The sequence below is a fragment of the Procambarus clarkii genome, chromosome 36, assembly GCF_040958095.1.
Source record: "Procambarus clarkii isolate CNS0578487 chromosome 36, FALCON_Pclarkii_2.0, whole genome shotgun sequence".
In the NCBI taxonomy this organism is placed as follows: domain Eukaryota; kingdom Metazoa; phylum Arthropoda; class Malacostraca; order Decapoda; family Cambaridae; genus Procambarus; species Procambarus clarkii.
Window position 1 is genome coordinate 33,407,678 of NC_091185.1, and position 17,859 is coordinate 33,425,536.

The window sequence follows — 17,859 nt, forward strand, 5'->3', positions numbered from 1 at the left end:
CTACTGCCGTAACTTCTCCCTGTTCTATTGTAAAGACCTTCTGGAACCTTTTGTAGATTTCTTCACACACCTCTTTGTCATTCTCTGTGTACCTGTCCTCGCCTACTTTAAGTTTCATCACCTGTTCCTTCACTGTTGTCTTCCTCCTGATGTGACTGTGTAGTAGCTTTGGTTCGGTCTTGGCTTTATTAATTATTTAATTTTCATACCTTTTCTCAGCTGCTCTTCTCACACTAACATACTCGTTCCTGGTTCTTTGGTATCTCTACTTTCTTGTGTTCTGTTATTACGGAAGTTCCTCCATGCCCTTTTGTTCAGCTCCTTTGCTTTCATACATTCCCTATTAAACCACGGATTCTTCCTTTACTTCTCTGTTGTTTCCTGTCTGGCTGGGACAAACCTGCTTACAGCCTCCTGACATTTTTGGGTGACATAGTCCATCATGTCTTGTATGGACTTGGTTCTGAGTTCTGTGTCCGAATGTATATCCCATAGGAATTTATTCATTTCCTCATAGTTTCCCTTTCGGTACGCCAGCCCTTTGTTCCCCAGTTCTTTTTTGGGGGTGATAATTCCTAGCTCAACCAAGTACTCAAAGCTCAATACACAATGATCACTCATTCCCAGAGGGACTTCCAACTTAACTTCCCTTATATCCGACTCATTTAGGGTAAATATCAGATCAAGCAAGGCTGCTTCATCCCCTCCTCTCATTCTTGTCGGTCCCTTGACGTGTTGACTGAGAAAGTTTCTTGTTGCCACATCCAGCAGCTTAGCTCTCCATGTGTCTGGGCCTCCATGTGGGTCTCTGTTCCCCCAATCTATCTTTCTATGGTTGAAGTCTCACATGATTAGTAGTCTGGATCTGTTCCTGCTAGCCACAGAAGCTGCTCTCGCTATTATATTGATGGTGGCCAAGTTGTTTCTATCATATTCCTGTCTGGGTCTTTTGTCATTTGGTGGGGGGCTATATATGACTACTACTATAATTTTCTGTCCTCCAGTTGCTATGGTGTCTGATATGTAGTCACTTAAACCTTCACAGTTCTGAATTACCATCTATTCGAATCTCCAACCTTCTCTTATTAGCAAAGCTACACCACCTCCTCCTCTCCCTTCTCTCTCTTTCCTCACTACATAGTAGTCCTGTGGAAACACTGCGTTTATTATGGTTTTCGTTAGCTTTGTTTCTGTGAGTGCTATTATGTCTGGGTTTTCTTCTCTTGCCCATTCTCAGAGTTCACTTGTTTTATTTGTAATCCCATCTATGATAGTGTACATTGCCTTGAAGCTCACTTTCTTCTGTTAATTTTCTTGTCCCTTTCTTGGCGAGCATTCTGCTGGTGTGGGAAGCTGTTCCGTGGGTGAGAAGATCTGTGAGGTGGTTTGCAGGGTCTCAGAGGATTTTGAGGTGGGGGTGGGGGTTTAAGGGAAGGAGGGACAGGTAGGCTGTGGATTAAGGAGATGGGGAGAACATGGAGGATTTTTATTTTATTTTATTTTATTTATATATATACAAGAAGGTACATTGGGTTAGTGAGAATACATTGGATAGTACAGTATTTACACTCTTGTAAAGCCACTAGTACGCACAGCGCTTCGGGCAGGTCCTTAATCTAGCAGATAATTTTAAGTAGGTAATTTCAATCAGAATTGATAAATGATAAAGATACATTACAAGAGAAAAATGAGATGAGAGAGATAAGTACGTATATTAAAGCACATTGTTATATTAAAGCTCTGATTGATTACATTGACAGCTTGATTAGTAATTTAAACAAGGTTAATAGACACCATACCGCAGATTGATAGCACATATAAGACAGCAATGATCACAATGGTAAAGATGTTCAAATTGGGAACATAGAGGTTGGGAGATTGGGTAGCAATTGATACAGTGCAATTTTAAAGCAAAAAGTGAAAAACTATGAAGATGAAATTAGGTACTTTTTAGTATTGATTTTGAATGATGTAAAAGTTGGACAGCTTTTCAATTCAGTAGGGAGTGAGTTCCATAAACTGGGTCCCTTTATTTGCATAGAGTGTTTACACAGATTAAGTTTAACTCTGGGGATATCAAAGAGATATTTAATTCTGGTGTGGTGATAATGGGTCCTATTACATCTGTCCAAGAAGAGTTTCAGACAAGGATTTGCATTTAAGAACAGGGTTTTGTAAATGTAGTTGACACAAGAGAATTTGTGGAGTGAGATTATGTTTAGCATGTTTAGGGAGTTAAACAAGGGGGCTGTGTGTTGTCTGAAAGCAGAATTTGATATTATTCTGATAGCAGATTTTTGCTGGGTGATGATGGACTTGAGGTGGTTTGCAGTGGTTGATCCCCATGCACAGATACCATAGTTGAGATAGGGATAGATTAGTGCATAATATAGAGAGATGAGAGCAGAGTTAGGAACATAATATCTGATTTTGGAGAGTATACCAACTGTTTTAGAGACTTTCTTAGTTATGTGTTGTATGTGGGTACTGAAGTTGAGTCTCTTGTCTAGGAATATGCCAAGAAACTTTCCATCATTTTTATTGCTAATGTTTACATTGTCAATCTGAAGCTGAATTGCATTTGTAGATTTGCTTCCGAATAGGATGTAGTAGGTCTTTTTTATGTTAAGTGTTAGTTTGTTGGTTGACATCCATAAGTGGACTTTTTTTAGTTCATTATTAACAACACCATTTAGTGTATGTGGGTTGGGGTTGGAGTAGATGAGGGTAGTATCATCAGCAAACAAAATAGGTTTCAGAATGTTAGAGACATTAGGCAGATCATTAATGTATATAAGAAAAAGAAGAGGTCCCAAGATGCTGCCCTGTGGCACTCCAACAGTTATTGGTAGAATGGGAGAGATTATATTATTGATGGCTACACATTGGTGTCTATCACTAAGATAGGATTGGATATAGTCCAGTGCATGGCCTCGGGTTCCATAATGATGGAGTTTACATAAGAGGTAATCGTGATTAACAGTATCAAAGGCCTTTCTCAGGTCAATGAAGAGTCCAATTGGAAACTCATTTTTGTCAAGAGCTGAGTAAATTATATCAAGGAGACTAATAATTGCATCGTTGGTACTCTTTTGAGAGCGGAATCCAAACTGACAGGGGCTAAGAATGTCGAATTTTACGAGATAGGAGTAGAGCTGTTTGTAGATAATTTTTTCAAATATTTTTGATAGTATGGGTAGGTTCGATATTGGTCTATAATTGTTTATGTCTGACGGATTACCTCCTTTATGAACTGGCGTTACTCTTGCTTTTTTAAGGATATCAGGGAAGGTATGACACTCAAGGGATTTGTTGAACAGCAGAGCTATAGGTGGCGCAAGGGCATGGGAGGCGCTCTTGTATACAATGGATGGGATTTCACTGATGTTCCCACCTTTGGTTTTTAGTGAGTGTATGATGGACACAACATCTGACGGGCTGACTGGTGAGAGGAGAAGAGAGTTTGGATAGCTGCCTGAGAGATATGTGTCTGAGTCTGTGGGATTTTACTTGCAAGGTTAGCACCAATCGATGAAAAGAAGCTATTAAATTCATTCGCCATTTCTAAGTCAGTTGACAGTGTAAGGCCATCCTTAGAGAGTGTTATCTGGTTGTGGGAGTGTTGTTTAGTTCCCAGGATGTTGGAGATGGTATTCCATGTGCTTTTCATGTTGCCTTTTGCTTCTTTGAATCTAGTCTCATAATATGAAAGTTTAGCTTTTCTTATGATACTGGTAAGCACTGATGAGTACCTTTTAACTACTTCCATTGAAACTAGGCCACTCCCAAATTTCTTTCCGTATTCATGTTTTTTGTTGATTGATTTAATTATGCCCCTTGTGAGCCACGGGTTATTTTTTCTTTTATCAGTTACTTGTTTGGTAAGGAGGGGACAGTGAGTGTTGTAGAGGCTTAGAGTTTTGGAGAGAAAGAGGTTAGTTGATGAGTTTATATCCTGTGTATTATTAAATTCAGATTCAGGATATGAGGTGAGGGGGGGAAGGACGGATCAGGAGGGACATGGGATGAATGGGGAGAGGGACATGATGGGAATGGGGAAGGGGTGACAGGTTCAGAATGGGGTGGGGGGGGGGAGGGAGTGGGGGGGGGGGGCAGGTAGGGTGAGGGGAAGGGAGGGTTTCTATGCAAAGGGGGGTGGTGGAGTTGCCCTCCCCTCTGATGTTGCTGGGATGCTGGTTTTGGGTTCCCCTCTTGTCTCTGGGACTGTTGTGTTAGGGGCTGTGCTTTCCTGGTTTGCTCCTAAATCCCTGCGCTTCCTTCTTGCCTCTGCTGCCCTGGCTCTCTCCTCCTTCGTCCTGTCCCTCTGTAGGAATACTTTTTTGTATCCCTCCACATACTGCAGACGACTCTTCCTTTCAAGAATATCCTCCTTCAGGGTTTCATTTGTAAACACCACCTTTACAAGTCGGTTTCTGTCCTTATTATACCAGCACAACCTGAAAACCTTCTCAATGTTTTGTTGAGCCCCTTCTATCTGTAACCCCTCCAGTAGCCCATGTACTGCCTCTCTATCCTTGCTATTCCATTCTTGCCTGTTGGATCCATCTTGTTCTTTGATGCCTACAACTACCACTCATCTTTTTCTCTCCAGCAGGTGAGTGGTGCACCTTGCTGCTTACTGTGAGGTAGCTGCTTGTATGGCTACCTCCCTTACTGTGTCCATTGCTTCTGAGCTCTTTTTCAGTCTTTCCGCAAATGTTTCAGGTACAGAGGCATTTTCCTCAGATGTAACTTTCCCACCTTCCCTTTGGATGATAATCTGTTGCTCGGTCTCTTTATTTTTATCTGTGAGGGATTTGATCTCCTCCCCTGCTGATGTCAACTCACTTTGCAGGTTGTTAATTGTAATCCTCATTTCATGTATCTCCCTCCTGAATTCCTCCAGAACTTGAGTTAACATATCCATCGTTTGGTCACTTTGGCTGTTCCCTGTGTCCCTGTTGCATCCTCCTGCCAGTTTTGTCCCTTGTCAAGAGAGAGAGCAAGAGAGAGAGAGAGAGCGAGAGAGAGAGAGAGAGAGAGAGAGAGAGAGAGAGAGAGAGAGAGAGAGAGAGAGAGAGAGAGAGAGAGAGAGAGAGAGAGAGAGAGAGAGAGAGAGAGAGAGAGAGAGAGAGAGAGAGAGAACAGAGAGAACGTGTGTGTGTGCGTGTGTGCGCGTGTGATGGAGGTTAAGAGGTGGGTGGGTGTGTGTGTGTGTGTACTCACCTAGTTGTGTCTGCAGGATCGAGCATTAACTCTTGGATCCCGCCTTTCGAGCATCGGTTGTTTACAGCAATGACTCCTGTCCCATTTCCCTATCATTCCTGGTTTTAAAATTATGAATAGTATTTGCTTCCACAACCTGTTCCTGAAGTGCATTCCATTTTCCCACTTCTCTCATGCTAAAAGAAAACTTCCTAACATCTCTGTGACTCATCTGAGTTTCAAGCTTCCATCCATGTCCCCTCGTTCTGTTACTATTCCGTGAGAACATTTCGTCTATGTCCACTCTGTCAATCCCTCTGAGTATCTTATACGTTCCTATCATGTCCCCCCTCTCCCTTCTTCTTTCTAGTGTCGTAAGGCATAGTTCCCTCAGGCGCTCCTCATACCTCATCCCTCGTAGCTCTGGGACGAGTCTCGATGCAAACCTCTGAACCTTTTCCAGTTTCATTATATGCTTCTTCAGATGGGGACTCCATGATGAGGTGGCATACTCTAAGACTGGCCTCACGTATGCAGTGTAAAGCGCCCTAAATGCCTCCTTACTTAGGTTTCTGAATGAATGTGTGTGTGTACTAACCTAATTGTGCTTGTGGAGGTTGAGATCTGGCTCTTTGGTCCTGCATCTCAACTGTCAATCAACTGATGTACAGATTCCGGTGCCTACTGGGCTCTATCATATCTACATTTGAATCTGTGTATGGAGTCAGCCTCCACTACATCACTGCCTAATGCATTCCGTCTGTTAACTACTCTGACATTGAAAAAGTTCTTTCTAATGTCCCTGTGGCTCATTTGAGTACTCAGCTTCCGCCTGTGTCCCCTTGTTAGCGTACCACGCATGTTAAGTACCACTTAACTCCTAGATGTGATCCTTCCTGAGTCTAAACAGTTACTGAATAATTTTCTCACGGCGGGAGCCGATCTCGCTTCCTCACAACATATCCACTGACAATTTTTAATTAATATAAATTTTACTTACATGGAGCCATATAATGGGAATTAGGTAATCATTAATTAACTAAATTAAAGAATGATCAGAATTACATGCATAAACAAAAGTAATGTAGTTATTAATATAATACAGTTATATAATTATAAAATAAAATGAAATTGCTGGCAACTGCCCAACATAGCAGGAAGTAGTGTCCCACGATATTGCCGTCTAGAGGGACAACTAAAACGGTTTCTCACGGTTTTCCCACTAAATGATCAGTACAAAATATAACTTTCTCACGGGAAGCTGACTAGCTGACCACCACACACAAAAATAATAACGGTTTCCCACGGTTTGGTCCACCAGCTGATCATTACCACAATATAACATATCAGCACATACAAGTAATGATATAAGCATACAAGAACATACAAGTACTGATATAAGCATGCAAGTAATAATATAATACATAAACACATACAATTAATGATATAATATATAGGTACATACAATAATGATGCATGGAATAAATAATTATTTTTTATTTATATACGTATCGAATAGGGGTACGTAACAGTCTTCAGGAGACAGGTTTGATGTGATATCAACTTCTAGATCTTTCTCTCTGTCCGTTTCACGAAGGATTTCATCTCCTATTCTGTGTCCTGTGTCTGGCCTCCTGTTTCCACTGCCTAATTTTATTACCTTACATTGTCTCGGGTTGAACTTTCGTAGCCATTTGTGTGTGTGTGCTTGTACTCACCTAGTTGTGCTTGCGGGGGTTGAGTTCTTGCTCTTTGGTCCCGCCTCTCAACCATCAATCAACAGGTGTACAGATTCCTGAGCCTATTGGGCTCTATCATATCTACAATTGAAACTGTGTATGGAGTCAGCCTCCACCACATCACTTCCTAATGCATTCCATTTGTCAACCACTCTGACACTAAAAAAGAGTGAGGTTTAACTCCCGTAGTCTCTCCTCGTAGCTCATACCTCTCAGCTCGGGTACTAGTCTGGTGCCAAATCTTTGAACCTTTTCCAGTTTAGTCTTATCCTTGACTAGATATGGACTTCATGCTGGGGCTGCATATTCCAGGATTGGCCTGACATATGTGGTATACAAAGTTCTGAATGATTCTTTACACAAATTTCTGAATGCCGTTCGTATGATGGCCAGCCTGGCATATGCCGCTGATGTTATCCTCTTGATATGTGCTGCAGGAGACAGGTCTGGCGTGATATCAACTCCCAAGTCATTTTCTTTCTCTGACTCCTGAAGAATTTCCTCTCCCAGATGATATCTTGTATTCCTGCTCCCTACACCTATCTTCATTATATTACATTTGGTTGGGTTAAACAAGTGGTCTAACCACCACTTGTTCGACCATTCCTTCAGTTTGTCTAGGTCTTCTTGAAGCGTCAAACAGTCCTCTTCTGTCTTAATCCTTCTCATAATTTTGGCATCGTCCGCAAACATTGAGAGAAATGAATCTATACCCTCTGGGAGATCATTTACATATATCAGAAACAAGATAGGACCGAGTACAGAGCCCTGTGGGACTCCACTGGTGACTTCACGCCAATCGGAGGTCTCACCTCTCACCGTAACTCTCTGCTTCCTATTGCTTAGGTACTCCCTTATCCACTGGAGCACCTTACCAGCTACACCTGCCTGTCTCTCCAGCTTATGTACCAGCCTTTTATGCGGTACTGTGTCAAAGGCTTTCCGACAATCCAAGAAAATGCAGTCCGCCCAGCCCTCTCTTTCTTGCTTAATCTGTGTCACCTGGTCATAGAATTCTATTAAGCCAGTCAGGGAAGATTTACCCTCCCTGAACCCATGTGTCGATTTGTCACGAAGTCCCTTCTCTCCAGATGTGCTACCAGGTTTTTTCTCACGATCTTCTCCATCACCTTGCATGGAATACAAGTCAAGGATACTGGCCTGTAGTTCAGTGCCTCGTGCCTGTCGCCCTTTTTGTATATTGGGACCACATACGCCGTCTTCCATGTTTCTGGTAGGTCTCCTGTCTCCAGTGACCTACTGTACACTATGGAGAGTGGCAAGCAAAGTGCTTCTGCACACTCTTTCAGTACCCATGGCGAGATCCCGTCTGGACCAACAGCCTTTCTAACATCCAGGTCCAGCAGGTGTCTCTTGACCTCCTCTCTCGTAATTTCAAACTCTTCCAAGGCCGCCTGGTTTACTTCCCTTTCTCCTAGCACAGTGACCTCACCTTCTTCTGTTGTGAAGACCTCTTGGAACTTCTTGTTGAGTTCATCACACACCTCTTTGTCATTCTCTGTATACCTGTCCTCGCCTGTTCTAAGTTTCACTACCTGTTCTTTCATTGTTGTTTTTCTTCTGATGTGACTGTGGAGTAGCTTTGGTTCGGTGTTGGCTTTGTTTGCTATATCATTTTCATAACTATTCTCTGCTTCTCTTCTCACCCTGACATACTCATTCCTGGTTCTCTGGAATCTCTCTCTGCTTTCTGGTGTTCTGTTATTCCGGAAATTCCTCCATGCCCTTTTGTTCAGTTTCTTTGCTTCCATACATGCCCTATTATACCACGGATTCTTCTTTTGCTTCTCACATTTTTCCTTTTGGGCCGGGATGTATCTGCTTACTGCCTCCTGACACTTGTGGGTGACATAGTCCATCATATCTTGTACAGACGTAGCTCTGAGGTCTGTATCCCAAGGTATTTCCCTTAGGAAGCTTCTCATCTCATAATTTCCCTTTCGGTGTGCCAGCCATTTGTTTCCTAGTTCTTTTTTGCGTGGGATAATTCCTAGCTCTACCAGGTACTCAAAGTTCAATACACTGTGATCACTCATTCCCAAGGGTGCTTCCATCTTGACTTCCATTATTTCCCACTTATTTAGGGTAAATATCAGATCAAGCATTGCTGGTTCATCCTCGCCTCTCATTCTTGTTGGATCCTTGATGTGCTGGCTTAGAAAGTTTCTTGTTGCCACGTTCAGCAGCTTAGCTCTCCATGTTTCTGGTCCTCCATGCGGGTCTCTGTTCTCCCAATTTATCTTCCCATGGTTGAAGTCTCCCATGATTAGTAGTCCAGATCCATTCCTGCTAGCAACAGAAGCTGCTCTCTCTATTATGTTAATGGTGGTTTCGTCGAAGACATCATAAGAAGGAAAGTGAAACGCCCTGCAACCTCTGAAGAGACAACCAACAAAACACCTATACCCCCTATTAGACTATTTTACAGGAACTTCTTTTCAACAGCTCATAAAACGGAGGAAAGGGTCCTGAAAGATATTGTTAATAGAAACGTTATCCCTACAGACAAAAATCAGAGGATACAACTGACAATTTACTATAAAACCAGAAAAACGGCCAGCCTACTCATGAGAAACTCTCCAGACACAAAGCAGAACGCTTTAAAAGAGACCAACGTCGTCTATGCCTTCAAATGCCCTCTTGGGGACTGTAAGCTCCAAAAAAAAAACAGTATATAGGCAAGACAACAACATCTCTTTCTAGGCGTTTAACGATGCATAAGCAACAGGGCTCCATTAAAGAACATATAATCTCTTCCCACAACCAAACCATCGCCAGAGAAATCCTAGTAAACAACATAGAAATCATCGATAGATACAGCGATAGCAGGCGGCTTGACGTCTGCGAGGCTCCACACATCAAGAAGTCAACACCAGCAATCAACAGCCAATTAATGCACAACTATATTCTACCCACCTCAAGACTCCGCTCCAAAATAGAAGCATCAAGAAATATGGACCAATAGGCTTTCTACAAATCACTTCCATTCAATACCCATTGTTTCGTGTTCTGTCTTGTGTTTAGGAATTTAATACCCTATTAATACCACCTCACCCTATCCACCTCACTCAAATGTAGATATAAACAAATCGAAGATGTGTAAGTTCTATTCAGTTGTGTATGTGTAAGCTAAAGTCTTTGAAAATGTAATAAGTTTTACGAAACGCGCTCAAGTGTCGCATCAGACTAGAAATAAAAATGAATTTTGGAGAATTGATTTTTGAATTACCACCAACAGTGAAAAGAAGCAAGTATCCATTTTGTCGCCCCCAAGGATGCAAACATCCATAACCTCGCAGCCCAGCATTCATAAATCTAAAACCTCGCTGCTCAGGATCTAGCTATACAATACTTCCATTTTCTCGATCTACGAAAGATCGAGAAAATTCGTGTTAGAATTATTAATCTTACTTTTTCGGTCATATTTAATAATAAATATATATATATATATATATATATATATATATATATATATATATATATATATATATATATATATATATATATATATATATATATGTATATATATATATATATATATATATATATATATATATATATATATATATATATATATATATATATATATATATATATATATATATATATATATATATATATATATATATATATATATATATATATATATTTCATTGAATATGACCGCATATTCTGTATTTATTATTTTCTGGTTTAGGGCTTCTATCCCTCTAACTATTTTCTTAGCATCAGGGCTTAATTGAAATAGGAGTTCTCCAAAACTAATTTTCGTACTTTTAAGGTGAAGAAAAGAAGTGATTTACTATAGAGTGTATTACACTTATTTGTATAATTTGCACAACGTTTCGAACCTCCATGGTTCATTCTCAAGTGAACAGATCTTACAATACTAGTTGATTTTATACCTGCACCGGGTCAGGTGATAATACAATAAAGGTGAAAACATGGGGGATACATAAGGGATAAATGTGAGGTGAAACATAGGGGTAATTGCAGAAGGCTTATTGGCCCATACGAGGCAGCTCCTATCTAAACACAAAGATTAATCCAGTGTAATTGGCCTATTACGTTGGACACTGTCTTCTGTGTTGGCATCGATATGTTCTTGTCTTGTCCTTACTCTCATGGTGGGTAGAGTAAATAGTTCCGTGATTTGGGTGTTCATGGTAGGTCGCTCTATTCTTATGTGAATTGCCTCAAGAATTTGTAATCTTCTTGCATCTTGGGTTTTGTCTATTATGCAGGTATTCTTGTTCAACATTTCTCTTGTTAGTGTAATGTCATGGGCTTGTCTCATGTGATTCTTAGGGGCACCGGATTGAAGATGGCATGTCAAACGCCTCGTCAGCTTGGTCGACGTCATACCTATGTACTTACATTGCAGGTTACATCCTTCGTGGGGGCAAGTGTACATGTATACAACGCTTGACTGCTGTAGAGGGTTCTCCGTCGGCTTCGGGCTGTTTTTGATAAGGAGTTCGGAAGTCTTCTTGGTTTTGTAGAATATTATCAGGTTTATGTTTTGGTTAGGAGTAGTGCTTTTTACTCCTTTACGGATTATTTCTTTCATTATTCTTTCCTCTTTTATATTTTCACTGTGCATGGTTGATTTGTAATATAATTTTATTGGAGGTGTTCTGGTTTCTGTTCTAGGTTCTGGATTATACCAACGGTCCAAGTGTCTTCTTATAGCAGCGTTTATTTCCGCGTTGCTATATCCGTTGTTCACCAATACCTGAGTTACTCTTTCAAACTTGAAAGAGTACTCTTTCAGTTTGAAAGAGTAACTCAGGTATTGGTGAACAACGGATATAGCAACGCGGAAATAAACGCTGCTATAAGAAGACACTTGGACCGTTGGTATAATCCAGAACCTAGAACAGAAACCACAACACCTCCAATAAAATTATATTACAAATACACCATGCACAGTGAACATTTCATTTTGAAAATAGAACATTTTGTGGAGAAAAACAAAGATGAGAAAACAGTTTATTTATAGTTGTCACGCTGCCTTTTGGGGCATTATGTTAAGGCCCTCTCGGGACGCAACGGGGTTCTTACTCTGATGTTGTTAGAGGAAGTTGTATCCGGCCCCAAGCCAGTAGTGGCTTTCAAGGGATGAGATCCGTGACGCAAGTAACTTAAAGGGGAAGGGAAATAAAGTCAAGAACTTAATATAATATATTGACCACCACCAATAAATAATATATAAAAAGATTACATGGGGGGAGGGGTATTAACACTGTACACAAACGTCTTCTCCTGAAGACTCTGGAATCAAGCTCTCGGTGCTAAGTCTTCGGTGCTTTCGTGGCCTCACAACGAATCCTCTGAGAAGCTGAGCCTACCCTGGCCACAGGTCAGCCAAAACACAGGTCCACTGGGGGCACCGCCGTGGAGGCTGTCAACCACAAGTCCAGCAGGTCTGCTGGCAGGTTCCGGATCAGCAACGCTGGTCAGGCCACTTCACGGGTGATATTAGGGTAACGCCCTAGACAGGAGCCTCGTGTGATACCACAAATCACTCTCCTGTCCTCAATACCCCAGTGGATAATCGTCTCCAGCAGTCGGTCCCGGGTAATCCTTCTACTGCCACTCCACTGGCAGGGTAACACCACAGTGTTCTTCCGGGGGACGACTTCACAGCTGCTGCAGCAAAGCACAAGGTATGGAGACGGCTGCCTTGGGTAGACTGACTCAACTTCCATCACAGCAGTCCCAGGTCGACTCTGTAAGCAGATACGTCATCAATAACAGGGACACACTACAGCACCTCACTTACAGGCTCAGACACAAACGCCCACCTATCCACTCCATAGATGGCGCTGGTGTCATAGCACCACCTCACCAGAGGTCAGCAGCGGCTGTGTTGAGCGCTGAACAGGACTGGAAACTGGCCCTCGAGGCCAGTACACGTCGTCCTCACCAGGTGTCGTCGTCCGTTTGGAGGGGGTTTCGGGAGCTGACCCACAGATGGCGCGGTCGTCACTGCTCCGGGCTCGGACGCTGGATCCGGGTTCGTAACACATTATTAAATCAAGGAAGACACTAAGGGATGAATATCTCATGTTTGTTCATTCTGTCAGTTCCGCTAAGTATCTTGTGTTTTTTTTTTTTGGTCGTTGCTCCTTCATCACCTCACTGTCCAAATGTTATGAAGTCTGGTTCCTTTACCCATTCATTCTAGTTAGGTTTTAACATATCCGGCACCTTCCCTGAGGCAATGTTTTGGATAGTTGAATATACGAGTAAACATTGACAGGAGATGATGGGCAACATTCAAACACTAAAGAAAGCCATTCCAACTATCACACTCTTTAGTCGAGGTTGGTTATGTTACTATTAAGCCCAGGATTATCATGCCAAAATGCTCATTGACCTTCAAATATCCCAACAGTCATATATAAAAATTCAATACATTTAAGAATGCACTATTATACTTCTACTTTATTATGTTGCATAATTATATTATTAATTATATATTATTATATATTTATATTGCATAATTAATTATGTCGCATTATTATATTAGCACTATTATACCGTTGACCTTCACAGCCACAGCAGGCGCTGCATCCAACTAGACTACAACAACTAGACACCCAGGGCACAACTACATAACCCCACAGGATTGACGGATATCTGCTATATTATACTTCCCACGTTCTTCTACAAACAAGTTTAAGAACAACGCAGATAATGTATTGTTAATTGCTACTTAGAAGATGTTGTATGCTCCCTGTCACGACAAGAGACAGATGAGAAAGTTCTGAAGCCTATCTGCTGTCAACCTCTCCACACTGTACTCAGCAGCAGAGACTCGTGTGGTGTCCCGTAGAGCACCTGGTCAACTGTCTAACAAAACAGCTATTATCACCTTTCAACAACCTACATACTAAGCCTTACCACTTGGGTCTTAGGAGCATCTCCAGTTTTTGGGTCTCTGGTGGTGCGACTGGATCTGGGACCCAATTCTTTGATAAAGCTGAGGGCGTTCCTAGCCCAGGGGCGAGCGTCTTAGATGGTGTGGGAACAAAGGTATGCTGACTTTCAAGAAGTTTGCACTTGTCTGATGTTGAATACGATGAAAGGTAAGAATATGAACAGGACGGAACAAAATGTCATCGTTTCTTCATTTTCAGATGTGTGTGGTTTGTATGTGAAGTAATATGTTGTCACTTATGAGTGTAATTCCATCGTGATTTTGCTTAGTGGGTCTTATTAATACTTGGGCGCGATAGCGTGATCTTGGCATTTGCTAATTTGAAACTGAAAAATTTACTTTATCATTGCAAAAGCTCTAGTTAAAGCTCCCTGCGTTAATGTTCATTACAGTGTGACGTTAGTAGCAACTACTAAAGTTAATGTTTAATTCACTCTTATTGACTTCAAGATTATGTAAGGCAATTGTAGTATAACTTGATTAAGGAAATATAAATTCTCAATACTGCCGAGTTTATTATTATAAGTTCCGAGTATATTATTTGCATTACAGAACAATTATATATAATCATTTTGTATTACTGATTATTCCCTATAACATATTTCGTGCCCTGAACCCTTATCTTTGTCAGTCTTTCATAGTAACGAAATGATTTTCCGAGACTGAAAATAAGGAAGTTGCTAAATGGTTACATAATGTTTATTACATCCTGAATTATTCCTCTCAGTTACTTTCTTCTTCGGAATAACTTCCTGAAATATCTTCCAGCAGATCATATTTATTTTCTGAGTGGAGGAAAGGTTTTCTTTTCGTTTTGAAATATCTATAACTTTCGCTTATCTTTTTTAGCTAACAGGATGGTGGATAATTTATCTCTGACGTTAAATACAATAACATCACTTTACAAGTCACGTGACGTGGTGTGACCAATAACAGGACATCTTCCATCACATGCATCATCGAGTCTCTTGGAAATTCGAATGCAAAAGTCACTTAGTTAAAGAACAAATCACAAATCATCAGAAGCCGTGATGAGGGTTCGAACCTATGTGCTGGGTTTTCCCAGGCGCTCTCTAGTCAACTGTGCCACGACATGGTCAAAATAATTGCAACCTGGAGTACTACTGCACCCACTGGGATTTGTTCATTGATATATCACAATAATTGGATTTCTCTGTGTCATTTAGTCGTCTGATGTCACAAGGTGTGGACGCTCGACTTCACTGATTTCCATTCATTTGACTCTTCTTCTATTTGAAACACCATAAACATGGTATTTCATCGAATCACCTCAATTTGTGGGCCCACGTGAGCAACACAAATACAAACAAGCTTGAATGGTCCCCAAGCCAATATGCAACTGAAAACTACTCACCCAAGAAGGATTCGAACCTGGAGCAAGAAATATCCTTGCCCAAGCGTACCACCAAGTGCTGTCGGGTCGTTGGGGATACAGCCTCGGCTCCCAATGACTTTTGAACAGTCACGGTGGTCAAGTGGTTAAAGTACCAGGAACACCAAGGTGCGCTGTGCTCTTGGCTGTCTGGGTTCGAATCCTTCTGGGGTGTGGAGTTTTCAGTTATATATATATATATATATATATATATATATATATATATATATATATATATATATATATATATATATATATATATATATATATATATATATATATATAAATCGGTACTTAAAAGGAGTTAAGAAAACATACACATATACCCAATACATAAAAGAATTTTATTGTGTGTGATAAAACTTTCATGAACCAGATGCATGACTGAAAAACTGTAGCACAAATATTATTATTTACAATATAATACATATTGTGGATAGTTAGTGAGGTTCCGTCCCATCCTCATTTGTAATTGGTAAGGGGCTAATATAAAAATATTTTTATTCATCCTAGCCGGTATTGAAATGCGTATATAATATCGTAAACCACGTTCTATCTACCAACTCTAGAAAATCCATTACTGATTAAAAGACTTTTTGAAAACCAATTTAGACAAGAAATTACAAGTGAAGGAGTATTGTAAAAAAAAGTTTCGTTCTTTCGTTCTTCTTTATATATATATATATATATATATATATATATATATATATATATATATATATATATATATATATATATATATATATATATATATATATATATATATATATATATAAATATATATATATATATATATATATATATATATATATATATATATATATATATATATATATATATATATATATATTAGTATATTTTGGTAGCAGTCTTTCCTGTAGACATATATTATTAAATATGACCGAAAAAGTAAGATTAATAATTCTAACACGAATTTTCTCAATCCTTCGTACATTTCTTTTCACTGTTGGAAGTAATTCAAAAATCAATTCTCCAAAATTCATTTTTATTTCTAGTCTGACGCAACACTTGAGCGCGTTTCGTAAAACTTATTACATTTTCAAAGACTTTAGTTAACACATACACAACTGAATAGAACTTACACATCTCCGATTTTGTTTATATCTACATTTGAGTGACGTGGATGGGGTGAGGTGGTATTTAATAAGGTATTAATTTCATCAACACAAGCCAGAACATGAAACAATGGGTATTGAATAGAAGTGATTGCAGAAAGCCTATTGGTCCATATTTCTTGATGCTTCTATATTGGAGCGGAGTCTTGAGGTGGGTAGAATATAGTTGTGCATTAATTGGCTGTTGATTGCTGGTGTTGACTTCTTGATGTGTAATGCCTCGCAAACGTCAAGCCGCCTGCTATCGCTGTATCTATCGATGATTTTTGTGCTGTTTACTAGGATTTCTCTGGCGATGGTTTGGTTGTGGGAAGAGATTATATGTTCCTTAATGGAGCCCTGTTGCTTATGCATCGTTAAACGCCTAGAAAGAGATGTTGTTGTCTTGCCTATATACTGGGTTTTTTGGAGCTTACAGTCCCCAAACTCAGAATGGAAGCAAGTCGACGAAGAGCTCTGTAGGGCAAGGCAGGTCCTAGTCAACAACGGCTTCTCCAATGGTTTCGTCGAAGACATCATAAGAAGGAAAGTGAAACGCCATGCAACCTCTGAAGAGACAACCAACACAACACCTATACCCCCTATTAGACTATTTTACAGGAATTTCTTTTCCACAGCTCATAAAACGGAGGAAAGGGTCCTGAAAGATATTGTTAATAGAAACGTTATCCCTACAGACAAAAATCAGAGGATACAACTGACGATTTACTATAAAACCAGAAAAACGGCCAGCCTACTCATGAGAAACTCTCCAGACACAAAACAGAACGCTTTAAAAGAGACTAACGTCGTCTATGCCTTCAAATGCCCTCTTGGGGACTGTAAGCTTCAAAAAACCCAGTATATAGGCAAGATAACAACATCTCTTTCTAGGCGTTTAACGATGCATAAGCAACAGGGCTCCATTAAGGAACATATAATCTCTTCCCACAACCAAACCATCGCCAGAGAAATCCTAGTAAACAACACAGAAATCATCGATAGATACAGCGATAGCAGGCGGCTTGACGTTTGCGAGGCATTACACATCAAGAAGTCAACACCAGCAATCAACAGCCAATTAATGCACAACTATATTCTACCCACCTCAACACTCCGCTCCAATATAGAAGCATCAAGAAATATGGACCAATAGGCTTTCTGCAATCACTTCTATTCAATACCCATTGTTTCATGTTCTGGCTTGTGTTGATGAAATTAATACCTTATTAAATACCACCTTACCCCATCCACGTCACTCAAATGTAGATATAAACAAAATCGGAGATGTGTAAGTTCTATTCAGTTGTGTATGTGTTAACTAAAGTCTTTGAAAATGTAATAAGTTTTACGAAACGCGCTCAAGTGTCGCGTCAGACTAGAAATAAAAATGAATTTTGGAGAATTGATTTTTGAATTACCTCCAACAGTGAAAAGAAA